Raw genomic sequence first — 15,993 nt, 5'->3', positions numbered from 1 at the left:
TACCCTCTTCCGTGGGCCTCTCGTCTGCGTTTGGCTCCGGCGACTCTGTTCTGCTAATCCTCTGGCGGTTTTCTGGGTTATTTAGGCGGATGTAGATGGAATCTAAGTGATCAGCAGGACGTGCGGTGAGCCCAGCGTCCTCCTAAGCCGCCATCTTGCTGCAACCTCTTGTTTTATTTTAAACTGAGAAACAGTTATTATCATCCTAGGGTAATTGTGAATCACAGAACACACTTTCAGAAATACTGCCTCAGAAAGTTTGTTTTTGAGACTAGTCCCCATAAAAAGCTCAGGAAGGAATTGCCTTGAAATTCTTTTAGAGGTGAATGGTATCTTCCTTGGTAGACTTCCATAGTGGAGTCCCCTCCCCCAACAATGGTACAGAGTCAGTGTCACTACCAACTGCTCAGGAGATGGGTTCTTCCACTAAAACTCAAGGTCAACATTGGAATACCTGGCCTTTCAGAAAAGAAGTTTTGTTTTATTTCATTTGGAGCTCTGCATGATTAAATCTCTGTGAATCTTCTCTTTGAACAGACATTTAAAATCCAAAAAAGACCAGCCCTTTAGAAATGCTGCCAAAGAGTTAAAAAGGAAAGTGTGAAAATGTAAGTGGCCACTTGAAGATCAGAATATTTCAATTAAAAAATTTATCACTCAACACAGGTGTTGAAATTCTTTCTAAAATTTAGATAGAATTAAAAATAAAGACTATGACTGTGTTGAGTAAGGACCCAATTGGGAAAAGATTGTTATTTGTTTGGGAAAATTGTTGAACTGGTAAGATATGAATGTAGTTCCTACCCAAACACTATACTTATAATCTCAAACCTGTTGAAAGGGCAAAACATAGGAAAATTACTTTATAAATATTTTATAACTAGAGAACATTTTAGCTGAGCAACCTAAACATAGCCTTTTAGGTTAGAAGCAATATACTCTCACTTTCATATGATATAAATAGGTCATCCATCATTATTAGAGAACATTGTTTTTGCACTGAGTTTAAAAAAAAGACAGAATTTTATTCTGATGGGAGGAAACAACAGGCATTGATTAAGAAAGAAAAAGGGTGTATTATATTAGCTTTCAAGAATTCTTCTGAAGATTTGTTTTGATGAATTGTCCTTTCTATGATAAATGAAACACTGAAGAGGTTTATTATTACTTGACTGAAGTCTTTCTAGAAAAGTAACTTCTAAGAGTTATGGGACACAGAGAGGCGAGTGGATGTGTTAGCCTTGGGTGAACCTTTGTGCGCTTTCTGGGGTTGCCACATCTGTACACGTACCATGTTTGGGAACATTGTGACTGGTCATTTTTACTTGGGGATTTCCACATTTCCTGAAATATTCCTCCTCCCCATCTTAGTATCTCCATAGGGGCCTGGTCTTTCAATTCTCCAGCTCGCAAGGGTCCCTTCTTTGGTACTGAATTGTGGCCTGCTTATGTAATGCACCTTTCCTGCATGTTACTGACATTTCATATCTTACTCTCTTTCCTATTCCTAGAGCAAAATGTTGGAAACAACGTAAATGTAAAAAATAAGAAAATGTAAAAAATAGATTCTAATGAGATACAAATCAATCATTAAAATGGTTTGTTTCCCTCTCTCTCTTTTTCACCCCCAATCCCTTATGTTCATCTGTTTTGTTTCTTAAATTCCATACATGGGTGACATCATACGATATTTGTCTTTCTCTGCCTGACCTACTTTGTTTAGCATAATACACTATCTCCATCCATGTCATTGCAAATGGCAAGATTTCATTCCTTTTGATGGCTGAGTAATATTACACACACACACACACACACACACACACACCACATCACACACCACATCTTCTTTATCCATTCATCAGTTAATGGACATTTGGGGTCTTTCCATAGTTAGGCTATTGTTGATAATACTGCTATAAACATCAGGTACATGTACCCCTTTGAATCTGTACTTTTGTATCCTTTGGGTAAATACCTATTAGTGTAATTGTGGGGTTGTAGGGTAGATCTATTTTCAATTTTTTGAGGAACCTCCATAGTGTTCTCCAGAGTGGCTGCACCAGTTTGCATTCCCACCAACAGTGCAAGAAGGTTTCCCTTTCTCCTCATTCTCACCAACATCTGTTGTTTCTTGTGTTAATTTTACCCATTCTGACAGGTGTGAGGTGGTATCTTATCATGGCTTTGGTTTGTATTTCCCTGCTGATGAGTGATGTTAAGCATCTTTTTATGTGTCTGTTACCCATTTGTATTGTATGTTTTCTTTGAAAAAAATGTCTATTCATGTCTTCTTCCCATTTCTTAACAGGATTATTTGTTTTTTGGGTGTTGAGTTTGATAAGTTCTTTATAGATTTTGGATACTAACCCTTTGTTGGATATGTCATTTGCAAATATCTTCTCCCTTTCTGTAAGTTGCTTTTTAGTTCTGTTGATTGTTTCCTTTGCTGTGCAGAAGCTTTTTATCTTGATGAAGTCCCAATAGTTCATTTTTGCTTTTGTTTCCCTTGTCTCCCTTACCTTTTTTTTGTTTCCCTTCCCTTTCATTGAAAACAATGAAAACATTATTCTGCTATATATATATATATACACACACACACACATAATATGTATATATATATAGTTGAGTATATGTATATATGTATATGTACATATATATGTGTATATGAAAACATTATTCTGCTATATATACATATATATGTAGTGGAATATACATATATGTATATATACATATACATGTATATGTATATATTATTCTACAAAATATTTTTGTGCACATATTTGCACATATATGTGCACACACTAAAGCTTAAAAACACTTTTCTTGGTATTTTTTGTCTTTTTTAGGAGTTTTATTAATTCCAGTTTCCCTACATGAATGTGTATTAGTTTCCTAATACAAAAAAACCTGCTTAGAAACACAACTATTTTCACTATAGTCCATGTTTTTGAATCCCTGTTTTTCGCTAGAGGAACTGAATTTGTTTGTGTAGTTGGTTAGTATTTGTTGCCCAGATCTTGAATTTGTGTTAAGAAGTCTAAAGACTAGATCTTGCCCTCCGCAGATCAACTCTGTGATCTTGGACAAGTTCCTTGGCCTTTCTGAGCCTCAGTGTTTTCATCAACAAAAGAAGGGGTTTGGAGGAGAAAGATGCCTCAGGTACCTCTGGTGAGTTTGTGGCTGTGACTTCCCCAAGTAAGATATGATCACTTTAAGGGGTTTGTGCATTAATCGCAAGAAATACATTTTAATGATAAACACTTTTATAACATAGCTGGCAGTCTTGTATAGGAATATTTGTGGGGTTTTCCAGGCTCTTACTTACTACTTTAGAACGACGGTTCTCAAACTTGAGCCTGCATCAGAATCACCTGGAGCCTTGTTAGAATATAGGCGGCTGGGCCCCAGCATGAGTTTCCGATTGGGTACGTCTGGGCTGGGGCTGGAGAAATTGCATTTCTAACAAGTTGCAGGTGCTTCTGGTCATCTGGAAGAAACCTACCTAAAGAAAATATCCCAGTTAGGAGAAGACATTTCCAATACCTGTAAGTGTTTTGAATTACTTTTTTCCTCCCTTTCCAAAATTCTTAGAAAAGTGTCCTGAAGGTCACTGAAGGATACCTTCAAGTCACTTTTAATTTTAAAATACATTTATTTAAAAACAATGAAAACATTATTCCACCAGATGCTCTAAGTAGGAACAAATGAGGAGATTAACGGGAGGCTTGGGTCTAAGGGAAGGGAAAAGAAAGGGAAGAGAAAGTATATTATTTTGGTTGACCAGAGTCTACTGCACGTAGCACACACGCATTTTCATTCATAAATTAGACAACGTAGTGAGATGGCTTCTCTGTGGAGTACATTTAACTTAAATACCAAGGTGATCTCAGGATGTCTGTTACTGGCTTGGTACATGGGTAAGCCCTCACAGACATTTTCCCTTTCTTGTTACTTAGCTTATCAAAGCCATGGGAGCCAGTAGGTGTGTACATCAGACTGCAGCAAACCAGACAGAGGCACTGACCGGGCAGGCTGCCCTGCCTATGGAACTAGTCTGCATTCCAGAAATAAATCCTGTATTGTCACTTCTTGTATCTTTTGCACACACCACTCTCTATGCCTAGAGTGCTTTAGACTAAGCTACTTCTTAGGGGGGGTTTTGTTGTTCCAATGGCCCTCTGTAAGTGACTCCACTCTCGGATTTACCACATCTTACTGTCATCGTGCATTAATGCTGCTTTCTCCATGGAACTGGAAATATCTTGGGTACACAGTTGGCCTTGGGTTCGTCTCTGTATCTCCAGCACCGATCAGATCATTTGCCAAATGTTTCCTGTTGAAAACAGATCCATGGATATTCCCAGATAAATTTTTATCTTTAATATAAGTAAAAGGATCAATAAAATAAGACTGAACTTAAAAGAAGGCAAACAAAGTGTGAAAGATCAAATATCTTTGAATTTTCTTCATGTTCAACATAACAAACCAGCACACTTCCTTTGCTCTCCACGCACTCTCAGCTCCCAGCCTGTCATAGCCTCTGTCTGCTCCAGGAATGCACCTTGGATTCCACATTTACTTCCTGCTTTCTCCCTGGCAATCTCTGAAGGGGGTTTCTGTTTTGGTTTGTTTTTTTTCTCCCTTCTTAGCGATAAAACAGAGCCCCAGTATTTTCACAAACAAATAAAATGGAAGATAAAATACTCGGTGCTTTGAAAGAAATGTGGAGGCATTTGATGCTATGTTAGATGTTATGCTTCCTTTTAAAAGAAAAGGTCTTACTCTCCATTTACCTATCTAGCTATTTAAGCTAGCAAGCTATCCTTATATTTCTATATATGTATGGAAAACTATTTTAAAAAGTATTTAAATGGTATTTATGTGTTGTTAATCACCGATCGTTTAGATAGAAGAACTCAAGTGACTTTTAAAACACTGTTTGTTATTCTGGTCATTACTAAATCTTTTTTTGGGGGGAGGGGGTACATTATTTACTTAAATTCAGTTTAGTTACATACAGTGTAGTATTGGTTTCAGGAGTAGAACCCAGTGATTCATCACTGACATATAACACCTAATGCTCGTCCCAGTAAGTGCCCTCCCTAATGCCCATTACCCATTTAGCCCATCCCCCACCCACCACCCCTCCAGCAACCCTCAGTTTGTTCTCTGTATTCAAGAGTCTCTCAGGGTTTACCTCCCTCTCTGCTTTTATCTTATTTTTCTTTCCCTTCCCCTATGTTCATGTGTTTTGTTTCTTAAATTCCACATGTGAATGAAATCACATGATATTTGTTTTTCTCTGATGGTCAGTACTGATTCTTAAAACTATGAGGATGTGTTGGGGCACCTGGGTGGCTCAGTTGGTTGGGTGACCGACTTCAGCTCAGGTCATGATGTCACAGTTTGTGAGTTCGAGCCCCATGTCGGGCTCTGGGCTAACAGCTCAGGGCCTGGAGCCTGCTTCCGATTCTGTGTCTTCCTCTCTTTCTCTACCCCTTCCCTGCTCATGCTCTGTGTCTCTGTGTCTCTCAATAATAAATACACGCTAAAAAAAATAAAGAAAAAAACAAAAAACTATCAGGATGTATTATTTATACAATTGCTATCCCAAAAAGTTCTGCCTCTCTAAGTATTGAGAAGATCCTATGCCTCTTCTAATGTCAACCATGGATTTATCTGTCTTGTTACTTAGAAGACACAATTGTAAAGGTTCGTTGACTCAAGTTATCACACCCCAGAGTAGATAGGTGATTTGTATTTATTTATAGCAGTTTTGACTCTTGAAATCTTGCTGAGCTGAATTGTGTGTCTTTTCAGTCTGCAGTACACCGAACACTCTTCAGTGAATGAATCGGACACTGTTACAGGTAGATAAGGAGGGTGTTATTTCAGGCAGTCGAGGTGGTTCTGCCTTTGCTATAAGTTAAAGCAACACTGTTTGCCAAGTTTTCCTAAAAATGGCATGGAACCTCAGAGATGAGAAATAGAGCACAAGGTGGTCGTCATCCAATTGTTCTCCACGTAAGACATGATGAAGGGTAGATGTTCTAAATATTCTCAGCAAAGAATCTTTTCATTTTTTATCTGGATGATTTTACGAGGTTTTCTAAAGGTGCTGTAGGCCAGCTAGAGCAGTCCTTGCCAAAACAGGAGATTAAAAGGGAAGTTTTGGAGGAACCCTCAGGTGATAGATAACAATATGATCTGTGAGACAGATTTCCAAGTTAAGTGTCTGAAATGTAGTTACACATACATCAGTTACAGGATTCTATACCTCATCCACCTCTAGGATAAAAAAGAGTTTTTTGGGGATCAAGGAGAATGTGTGAGAATATCCTTAGAGACCTATCCCCCAAGGGGAGAAAAGTTATATGTGTTTAGGTTCAAAAGAAAGGGGCTTCGGGGCACCTGGGTGGCTCAGTCAGTTAAGCTTCTGCCTTCGGCTCAGGTCATGATCTCACCATTGGTGGGTTCGAGCCCTGCATCAAGCTCTCTGCTATCATTGCAGAGCCTGCTTTGGATCCTCTGTCCCCTTCTCTTTCTGCCTCTCCCCCTCTTGCACTCTCTGTCTCTCTGAAAAAATAAACATGAAAAAAACTTAATAAACTAGACTGCTTCACTCTTAAGAAAAGAGGGAGAAAGGGGTTTCACTTGGAGAATTTGATATGTGTCCCCTTAAGTGAGAAGCACACAGTGGGCAGGTGTATGACTCCTACCTGGGAAATGTTCAGAGTGAGAGATGGGCTGACTATGTGCTGTGGTCCTACTGAGCCTATGGGATGGGATAAAGGGCACAGGCCAGGATGAGAGGCAGTGAAGATGACCTGGAGGTACAGCTCTGCGAGCTCCCTTTGGATTAGTGGCCGAATGCACATACCTCAGGAAGTGAAATGCCAGAGAAAACATTTTGAGGCTCAAGGACAATAGTTACCCCAGTATTAGGATTTAGTCTAAGTGGTGGCCTGCTCCAAATGATGGGCCAAAGGCAGGATCAGAGAGCAGGTTAGTCAGGTCACTAGTTTTTAAGGCATGTTAAGATACAGTTGGGATAAGTCAGAATTATGGCACCAGTTACTTCGGGTTTCCATATGCAACGTCTTACCTACTGACAGACACATTAATTAGTCCCATTCCTGCTGCAGAAAGCAATGACCTCAAGTGGAAATTAAAACAGCAGCATTCACAACATGGAACGAAACAACAAATAAACAAAAACTGCCTGCTGCCAGATCACACATCATTAAATGTTGAACAAATTTAAGGAGTGTCAATTAGGAGGGGGGCCAGATGATTGGTTTGGCCTGTCACACCCACATCTACCTGTGGTGGCTTAGCCTTGTTCCTGAGACCTGTTGACTCATATGGTTTGTTCCTAAGTGTATTCCTTCACCCTTGTGGAGTCTTGTCCCTAAAACTTTATCAAAGTCTACTAGCATCTACTTGCTTCACGGGGAAACACAAGATTGGGGCATTTCAAGTACAGACCTGTAAAATTAGATGATTATAATTCCTTACTTAAATCAGTTTTGGTTAAAAAGTATAACTGAATGTTATGGATTTCTAGTTCCAACTAGAAATTATTTATAAAGAACTGGGAAAGAAGGGAGTCTGTTGACCCATGAGATCTGAGATGACCAGACTTGAATCATCCATTCATTACATGGTAAATGGATAAGGTGAAGGTGACAAATATTTTCAAAACAGTGACTGTAAAATGTAAGTTACATATAAATTTACTCCATATCTTACCATAAAATTGTATATTTGTCTCTGTTTGCTATGAAGGACATTCAGCTTTACTAAAATATTGTAATGCTGATTTGAGTAGTTAAGGATTGTTAACTCGTAAATTCCAGACTAGACTACTAATGTACATAGAAACCCAATTTATTGTAATGTTTGTTGCAGAAAACTATGGGGTTTTTTTCCACTTAAAGTTGTAAACTAAGTTTTTATCAGAGATTGATTCACCATAGGAAGTTAAGTGTTGCTAAAAATTAACTGATGGTATAATTAATCTCACTCAGTTTAACTCAATTAGCAAAAAAAGTTTAGATTTTCTTAAAATTAGGGACCTAGTTAAAGGCACCAATTCTTCTTTTTGACATTTGTTTTCAAATAAAAGGAAAAGTCTAACATAGTTACTTTGAAACACTGAAAATCTCAATTTCTTTTCTATAGCTTAGGTTAACCTTTACCGCTTTTGACTAAACCAGGCCTCCCCCAAGAGTAGGGACAGTAACAGATCTGACAGTGCAACCTAGACAATTTCATTGACTCATTTGGGCTTTCCCACTTGTCTGTTATTCAGAATTCTTTTTGTTGTAATTTATAGATAATTCAACTCAAAATGACTCAAGCATTAAGAGTTCATTGGTTCCCACCACTGTGGTCTATATAATATGTGAGGTAAGATCCAGTGTTCACAGAATGCCATTAGGATTGGTTCTCTTCCTTCTGGAAAGCCTTCCACATTGGCTTCCTTCTCAGGCAGCTTCTCCCCTCAGTATAGTAGCAAGCCTTAGCAGATCTAGACTCACATCTTGGCAGTTTAGCATTCTCACTGGAAAAAGAGCTTCTTTCCCAACAGTTCCAGTAAAAGTTCTGTATCTAAAGGATTTTGGGTTTAGATTGGTCCAGTTTGGGTTCCTCAAAGCAATCACTTTTTCAGAGGGTTTCACGGCTACAGCTGGTAAGGCCTGGGTCACATCTCCCTTCCCCACCAACAGATAGACCTAAAGTGCAAATGGGCAGATTTGGGGGTGGAGGGAGTGTTTGGAGTACAGACAAGCCCTCCCTCACATGTGGACAGCCTTCTCAGGTCTTTCCCTCTTTTATTCCTTTCTTCCTGGGTGAGGTTTGTCAGTGTGCACACATTGTGCCTTCACACTGTATGCTTAGCCCCTATCTTCTCCATTCCTTTCTCATCGAAACCCTCTGGCTTCACAATCGTAGCCCCACATTGGAAGTTACATGGAGCACTTTAACTTTAAAAAGTACTGGTGCCCAAGCCCCACCCCCAGAGATTTTGATCCACTTTGTCTAAAGTAGAACGCTTTCAATCATGTTTTGTAAAAGCTTCCTAGGTGATTTTAATGTGCAGGCAGGGTTGAAGGTTACTGGTTCAAACTAAACTTGATGCTGGGAAGAAACTGTCCATCCTCCACACAGAAGAAGAAGAAGTTTGAATGCTAACCTGCCCCAAGGGTGTTGCACTTTAGCCACATTCAGCTGTTATATTGAAAGAATGAAGCACTAATGGTGACATGTCAGTCATTTACCAGTACAAAGAAAGCATTTGGAGAAACATCAGCCCTTCTCATGACAGTATTAGCTCTAGTTCCTCATTTTGCCCTAACATATGGTTTCATGGTCATGGTCATGGTGCCATGACATATACCCAGTTTATAATTAACCTGGATGAGATGAGCTACCAAATAGATGTCGGTCACTGATTTTTAGAATGAGAGATGTTTTAAAGTGCAGGCTCGTGTGTGTGTGTTGTGCGTGTGTTTCCTTCACCAAAAAATGATCCACTTAAAGAAGAAATTGCCTTTACCATTGGGTTTTTATACTGATTGCTTTTGCATTTTCTCTGCCATAGGATTGAATTGTCATTGCTTGGCTCTCAAGAACAAAGTTGTATATTTTCTGCTACATGATTCATTATAAACAACAGCTTTGGGAAGGCACTCGAGGGCCAGTAATTATACTGATGAAACAGAAAGACTGTATTCCAAGTGAGGCTAATTTTAGCAGAAGTCAGATAAAAATGTTGTCAACTAACAGCAAACATGCTGGCAATGGAGCCAGATTCATTGGTGGCAGTGACTGGTTGTCTGGTCTGAGTGGTTTCCAGGGTCACCACGGAAAGCAGACTAGACCTCTTGGCAGTCCCAGGTTGTTTAAATTTTGAAGTAGATATATGAAGCTGGTTATGTAATAAACCTTATAAATCACAAGTGGAAAGTAATCTTGACTTAGAAATGTTACTAAGAATATGGAATGCTGAAAATTTACAGTCGTGTGTGTGTGTGTGTGTGTGTGTGTGTGTGTATGTGTGTGTGTGTTGGAGTGGGGAGAGGCGCATAGATCTGTGTAGCTGATAATTGATCCAAACTTAATACATTTATTTCTCCATGGAGTAAGCTAGTCTATGGAGAAGATCCCTACATGGCAAAAAATAGTATTGCATCTTATGATGAAAGCAATTTTAATGTTTCTACAAAAAAAAACCCACCAAAAAACCATACTTAAATGTTGTTTAGAATTCTGTTTTCTACAAAGAATACATCTCTTTTAGGAAATGACTTAGGGCTCCTTATAGCCAGTATCTCCACTCATGCAGAAATGAATGTTAGTGGATAATTAAACAAATGAGTCCTTCTGCAAAGAAAATTAAAACTAAAAAAACAAAGGTAATTGGTAAAGAAGTCTGCTACTGAGGAGAACTTTAGCATAGGAGGAAAGTTGCTGTTATATTTCCATTGGAAAAATGCTGCATGTATCCTTTTCTTTTCCTTTCTTTCTCATGTGGAGAAAAGCAGCAGAAATTCTAACCACAAAAAGCTTGAGTACAAAATAAGGTCTTCCCTATGATTAGTTTGATCTTTTAAGCCAGAGTAATATACTGACCAGGGGTTTTTGACCTAGAATTTAGAGATCAGTTTATAGATAAGCAATTAAATGAGTAAGGGGAAAAAAAAAACATTCAAACTTGCTTAACCAATAAGAGAATGAATTGAACCATGGTACTGAGATGTTTGTGGGTGGAGACACTATTTCAGAATCTACTTGGTAAGGGAAGTTTAAGGACATTTCTAGGGGTGTGGCCTTCCCCAGTCTCTCCCCTGCACCTGTCCATTCCTTGCTTCTGATTGTTCCAGACTGACTGGAGTCTGCTTTAATCTCTTTCCGTGTGTCAGGCAAGATGGACATTCACAGAAGTTTTGATAAACAACAGTGGTAGGAAGAGATGAATTTCTCAACATCCACATATCAACCTTTGAAAATTCTCTCAATTGTCTCTGATTGGGCTGTGAGCTCATTCTTCAAAAATCTCTGTGGCCTGAGCTATTGGTATTCAAACTGACCCAAACTGACCCAATGTGGCAGGCTGAATTCCTGGAATTTATGAATGTGTTACCATATTAAGCAAAAGGGACGTTGCAGATGTGATTAAGGATTTTGAGCTGGGGAAATTACCCTGTGTTATTTTGATAGGCTCAGTGTAGTCACAGGGTTCCTTATAAAGGGGAGGTAAGAGGGGCAGAATCATAGAGAAGGAAATGGCAGAGTGGAATCCAAGGTCAGAGAGAGCCTGATTGGAAGAGGCTATGCTTCTGGCTTTGAAGGTGGAGGATGTGGCCATGGGGCAATGAGTTCAGGCTGCCTCTAGAAGTTAGAAAAAGCAGGGAAATGGATTTTTCCCCCGAAGCCTCTGGAAGGAATGCAGCCTGGTGACACCTTGACTTTAGAACTTCTGCTCTCTAGAACTGTAAGAGAATAAATGTGTATTGTTTGAGCCAGTAAATTTGTAATCATTTGTTATAGCAGCAATAGGAAACTAATATACCCAGTGTGTGCCCAACCCACTAGGGTTACAGCAACACAATGATTGATAGCCCAACTAGGAGCACATGAAGGGTGGGGGAGAGGTGACTTTTCCAGAGGGATACTGGAGGGCAAAAACATCATGTATATCACATTAATCAAGCGAAATTTGATGCTGAGCAATCTGGAAGTTGGAGAAAGAATTCCAGAAGTATAGTTGGTAGAAGAAAAAAGGAGCTGGGACCTTTTCAAATAAAATTAATAGAAAGCATTTCTAAAGCTCCTGCAGAGCTTGTTCTGTCTAGTCTTTGTCCATATTTTTCTCCTGTCTTCCTCTGGGAGGGAGGATCTTCTGGAATGGTTTGCATTATTTTAGTGGACTTCTTGGAGGAATCAGTAATACATACCCTTGCAAGAAAGTATCAGTTATACTATACTTCTAAGGCAAATCTCTATAAACTTATAGATTTAGCTATTCCTAAAGTATTCATTTCCTATGCAAAGTTTTTGCTGTCTGTATGTCTTGGAACGTTTATTTAAGGTAGTTTGAAAATGTAGCTGGCTTGAAGCTAGGAACTAAAATGAATAATTAATTTATATTTTGAATAAAGCCAGGAAAGGAGTCTCTCTCCCGTTTCTTTATTTGCCAATGATCAATTTTTAAAATTCAGACTGTCAAACTGCAGTTATATGTGAAAGGTATCAATGATTTTTGCCACATTAAGGCACTGACTTCTCTCTCATTAATGTTTTTCTTCAAATCAACTCATTTTTTAACTTACCACAAAGAAATTTTTAGCACTTAATATATAATTGTGAAAATACAAAAGTCCATCACCTCAAATCATTTAATGTACCATCAGTTTTTCAGACTTAAGATTTTTGAGTACTGTTTTAGTTTACAGAACAGCTTTAATTAACTTTTACCATAGCTGTACTAGCAATCTAAAAGCATAGACATCAGCCTTTGGCTTCCAATAGAGACTGAAAGGATAATTTGGACTAATATTGCCATTAAGAACAACAAAAATGGGTGCAAAAATATGAAAATAACCTTTTTGAAAGTATCAGAGAACCACCAAGGCTGCAAAGAATTATGGGACTAAGATCCAGGATAGTAAATCCAGAGGGATGAGCTCAGAATTTTTGAGCTGTTTTTGCCACAGCTTTGTTCAGAACCATGTTCAGAAACATGGGTTGAGGACCTGAAAAGCTGAGCAATATTTTAACAAAATCATGTGACTGGGTGGTGGGGAGAATGAAAACAAGAAGGTCCCTGACAAACTCCTAGGCACTGGGTTGGCACCCCATAGATGCATCCATTACCCAAGTAAGAGTGTACAGAAGTTAGGCCAATGTTCTCAGGTACTAAAGCCCAGGTGATTCAAATAATTTTAATCCCTTTGTGTGTTAAGCAAATCCAAAATTACAGTTTTCATGGTCCCTACCAGAAGTAAAAGTGAATTCTCTTGGGGAAAAAAGATTGTATTCTTATAGGGCTCAAGTTGCATCTATTATTTTTAATGTGCAATATCTGGCACTCAATAAAAAATAAAAGGTGTATCAGGAAACTAGACAGTATAATTAAAAACTACAAACAGAAACAGATTCACAGAGAATCTAGATAATAGAATTCAAAACTATGTGTATAATTTGATTAAAGAGATAAAAGACAAGATCAATAACTTTTGCAAAGAATGGGAAGTTCAATGAAAAGAAATGAGAAATATAGTATCTAAAATTAATGACACAAGGGTTTGACTTAGAAGATCATGTGCTACCCAGGAGAGAATTAATAAACAGAGCAGCAGGTAAGAGAAAACATCTAGAATGAAGGGACAAGAGGTTGGGAATTCTAAAACAAGAGAAAGATGTAAAAAAAGATATAGAAAAAAGTCACATACGTTTCATTGAAATCTCAGAAGAAGGAGAAAAATTGAAAGGGGCAGAAGAAATATTTCAAGAGATAATGGCTGAAAAAATTTCCCAAACTGATGAAAGACATCAAGCCATAGATTTGACAAGCAATACAAGCCTCAGGCAAGGTAAATTCAAAGAAAATCACAGCTAGACACATGATACTAAAACTGCTGAAAAGAAATGTCAAAGATAAAAATCTCTTACAAAGCAGAGTATTGCCTAATTTGTTGGCATATAATTTTTCATAATATTCTCTTATAATTTTTTGTATTTCTCAGATGTTGGTTGTAATCTCTCTCATTCATGATTTTATTTATTTGGGTTCTTTCTCTCTCTCTCTCTTTTTGATAGGTCTGGCTAGGGGTTTATAAATTTTATTAAACCAGCTCCTGGTTTTATTGCTATGTTCTACTGTTTTTGTTTGTTTCTGTATCATTTATTTCTGCTCTAATCCTTATTATTTCCCTTCTTCTGCTGCGCATTTAGGTTTCATTTGTTGTTCCTTTTCTAAGTCCTTTCACTGTAAGGTTAGGTTGTGTTTTTTAAATTTGTCTTTCTTCTTGAGGTAGTCCTGTATTACTATATACTTCCCTCTTATGATCACTTTTGCTGCATTCCAAAGGTTTTTGGACCATCATGTTTTCATTTTCATTTGTTTCTATGTATTTTTAAAATTTCTTCTTTAATTTCATGGTTAGTTGACCATTCATTCTTTAATAGGATATTCTTTAACCTCCATGTATATGGAAGAAATTGATTAATTTCTAGAAACATAAACTACCAAAATGGAAATTGGAAGAAATCAAAAATTTGAACAGACCCTTAACCAGCAAAGAAATTGAACCATTAATCAAAAATATCCCAACAAACAAAATTCCAGGAACAGACGGCTTCCCAAAGGAATTCTACCAGCCATTTAAAGAATTAATACCTATTCTTCTCAAACTGTTCCAGAAAACAGAAATGAAAGGAAAACTTCCAAACTCATTCTACAAGACCAGCATTACCTTGATTCCAAAACCAGACAAAGACCTGACTAAAAAAGAGAATTATAGACTGATATCCCTGATGAACATGGATGCAAAAATTCTCAACAAAATACTAGCCGATTGAATCCAACAGTCCATTAAAAGAGTCATTCGCCACCATTAAGTAGGATTTATTTTTGGGCTGCATGGGGGGTTAAATATTTACAAATCAACATGATACACCACATTAATAAAAAGAAAGGATTAGAACTGTATGATCCTTGCAATAGATGCACAAAAAGCATTTTACAAAGCACAGCACCCATTCTTGATAAAAACTCTCAACAAAGTAGGGATAGAAGGAACATACCTCAACTACATAAAGGCCATATATGAAAGACCCATAGCTAATATTCTTTTTTTTTTTAATTTTTTTTCAACGTTTTTTATTTATTTGGGGACAGAGACAGAGCATGAACGGGGGAGGGGCAGAGAGAGAGGGAGACACAGAATCGGAAACAGGCTCCAGGCTCTGAGCCATCAGCCCAGAGCCCCACGCGGGGCTCGAACTCACGGACCGCGAGATCGTGACCTGGCTGAAGTCGGACGCCCAACTGACTGCGCCACCCAGGCGCCCCTCATAGCTAATATTCTTAATGGGGGAAAACTGAGAGATTTTCCTCTACAGTCAGGAACAAGAAAGGGGTGTCCAATTTCACCATTGTTATTTAACATAGTACTGGAAGTCCAAGCCTCAGTAATTGGATAACAAAATGAAATAAAAGGCATCCAAATTGGCAAGAAAGAAGTCACTTTCACTATTCACAGAGGACATGATACTCTAGAGAACCAGAACGATTCCACCAAAAAACTGCTGGAACTGATACATGAATTCAGTAAAATCACAGGATAAAAAAATCAACATGCAGAAGTCTGTTGCATTTCTATACATTAATAATGAAGCAGCAGAAAGAGAAATCAGGGAATCGATCCCTTTTACAATTGCATCAAAATCCATAAGAAAGCTAGGAATAAACCTAACCCAAGAGGTAAAAATCTGTACTCTGAAAAACTATAGAACACTTATGGAAGAAATTGAAGATGATGCTAAGAAATGGAAAAATCTTCCATGCTCATGGATTGGAAGAACAAATATTGTTAAAATGTTTGTGCTACCCAAAGCAATCTGCAGATTTAATACAATCCCTATCAAAATACCACCAGCAGTTTTCACAGAACTAGAACCAAAAATCCTAAAATTTGTATGGTTCCACAAAAGTCCCTGAATAGCCAAAGCAATCTTGGAAAAGAAAAGCAAGGCTGAAGACATTACAATTCCAGACTTCAGACTTCAAGCTATGTTGCAAAGCTGTAGTCGTCGTCAAGACAGTATGGTACTAGCACAAAAATAGACACATAGATCAATGTAACAGAATGCAAAACCCAGAAATGGACCCACAAGTATATGGCCAACTAATGTTTTACAAAGCAGTATAGAAAATCCAATTGAAAAAAGATGGTCTTTTCAACAAATGGTATTGGGAAAACT

Source organism: Prionailurus bengalensis, chromosome A1 (genome assembly GCF_016509475.1).
Source record: "Prionailurus bengalensis isolate Pbe53 chromosome A1, Fcat_Pben_1.1_paternal_pri, whole genome shotgun sequence".
Classification (NCBI taxonomy): Eukaryota; Metazoa; Chordata; class Mammalia; order Carnivora; family Felidae; genus Prionailurus; species Prionailurus bengalensis.
Note: the sequence above shows the minus strand (reverse complement) of the source record.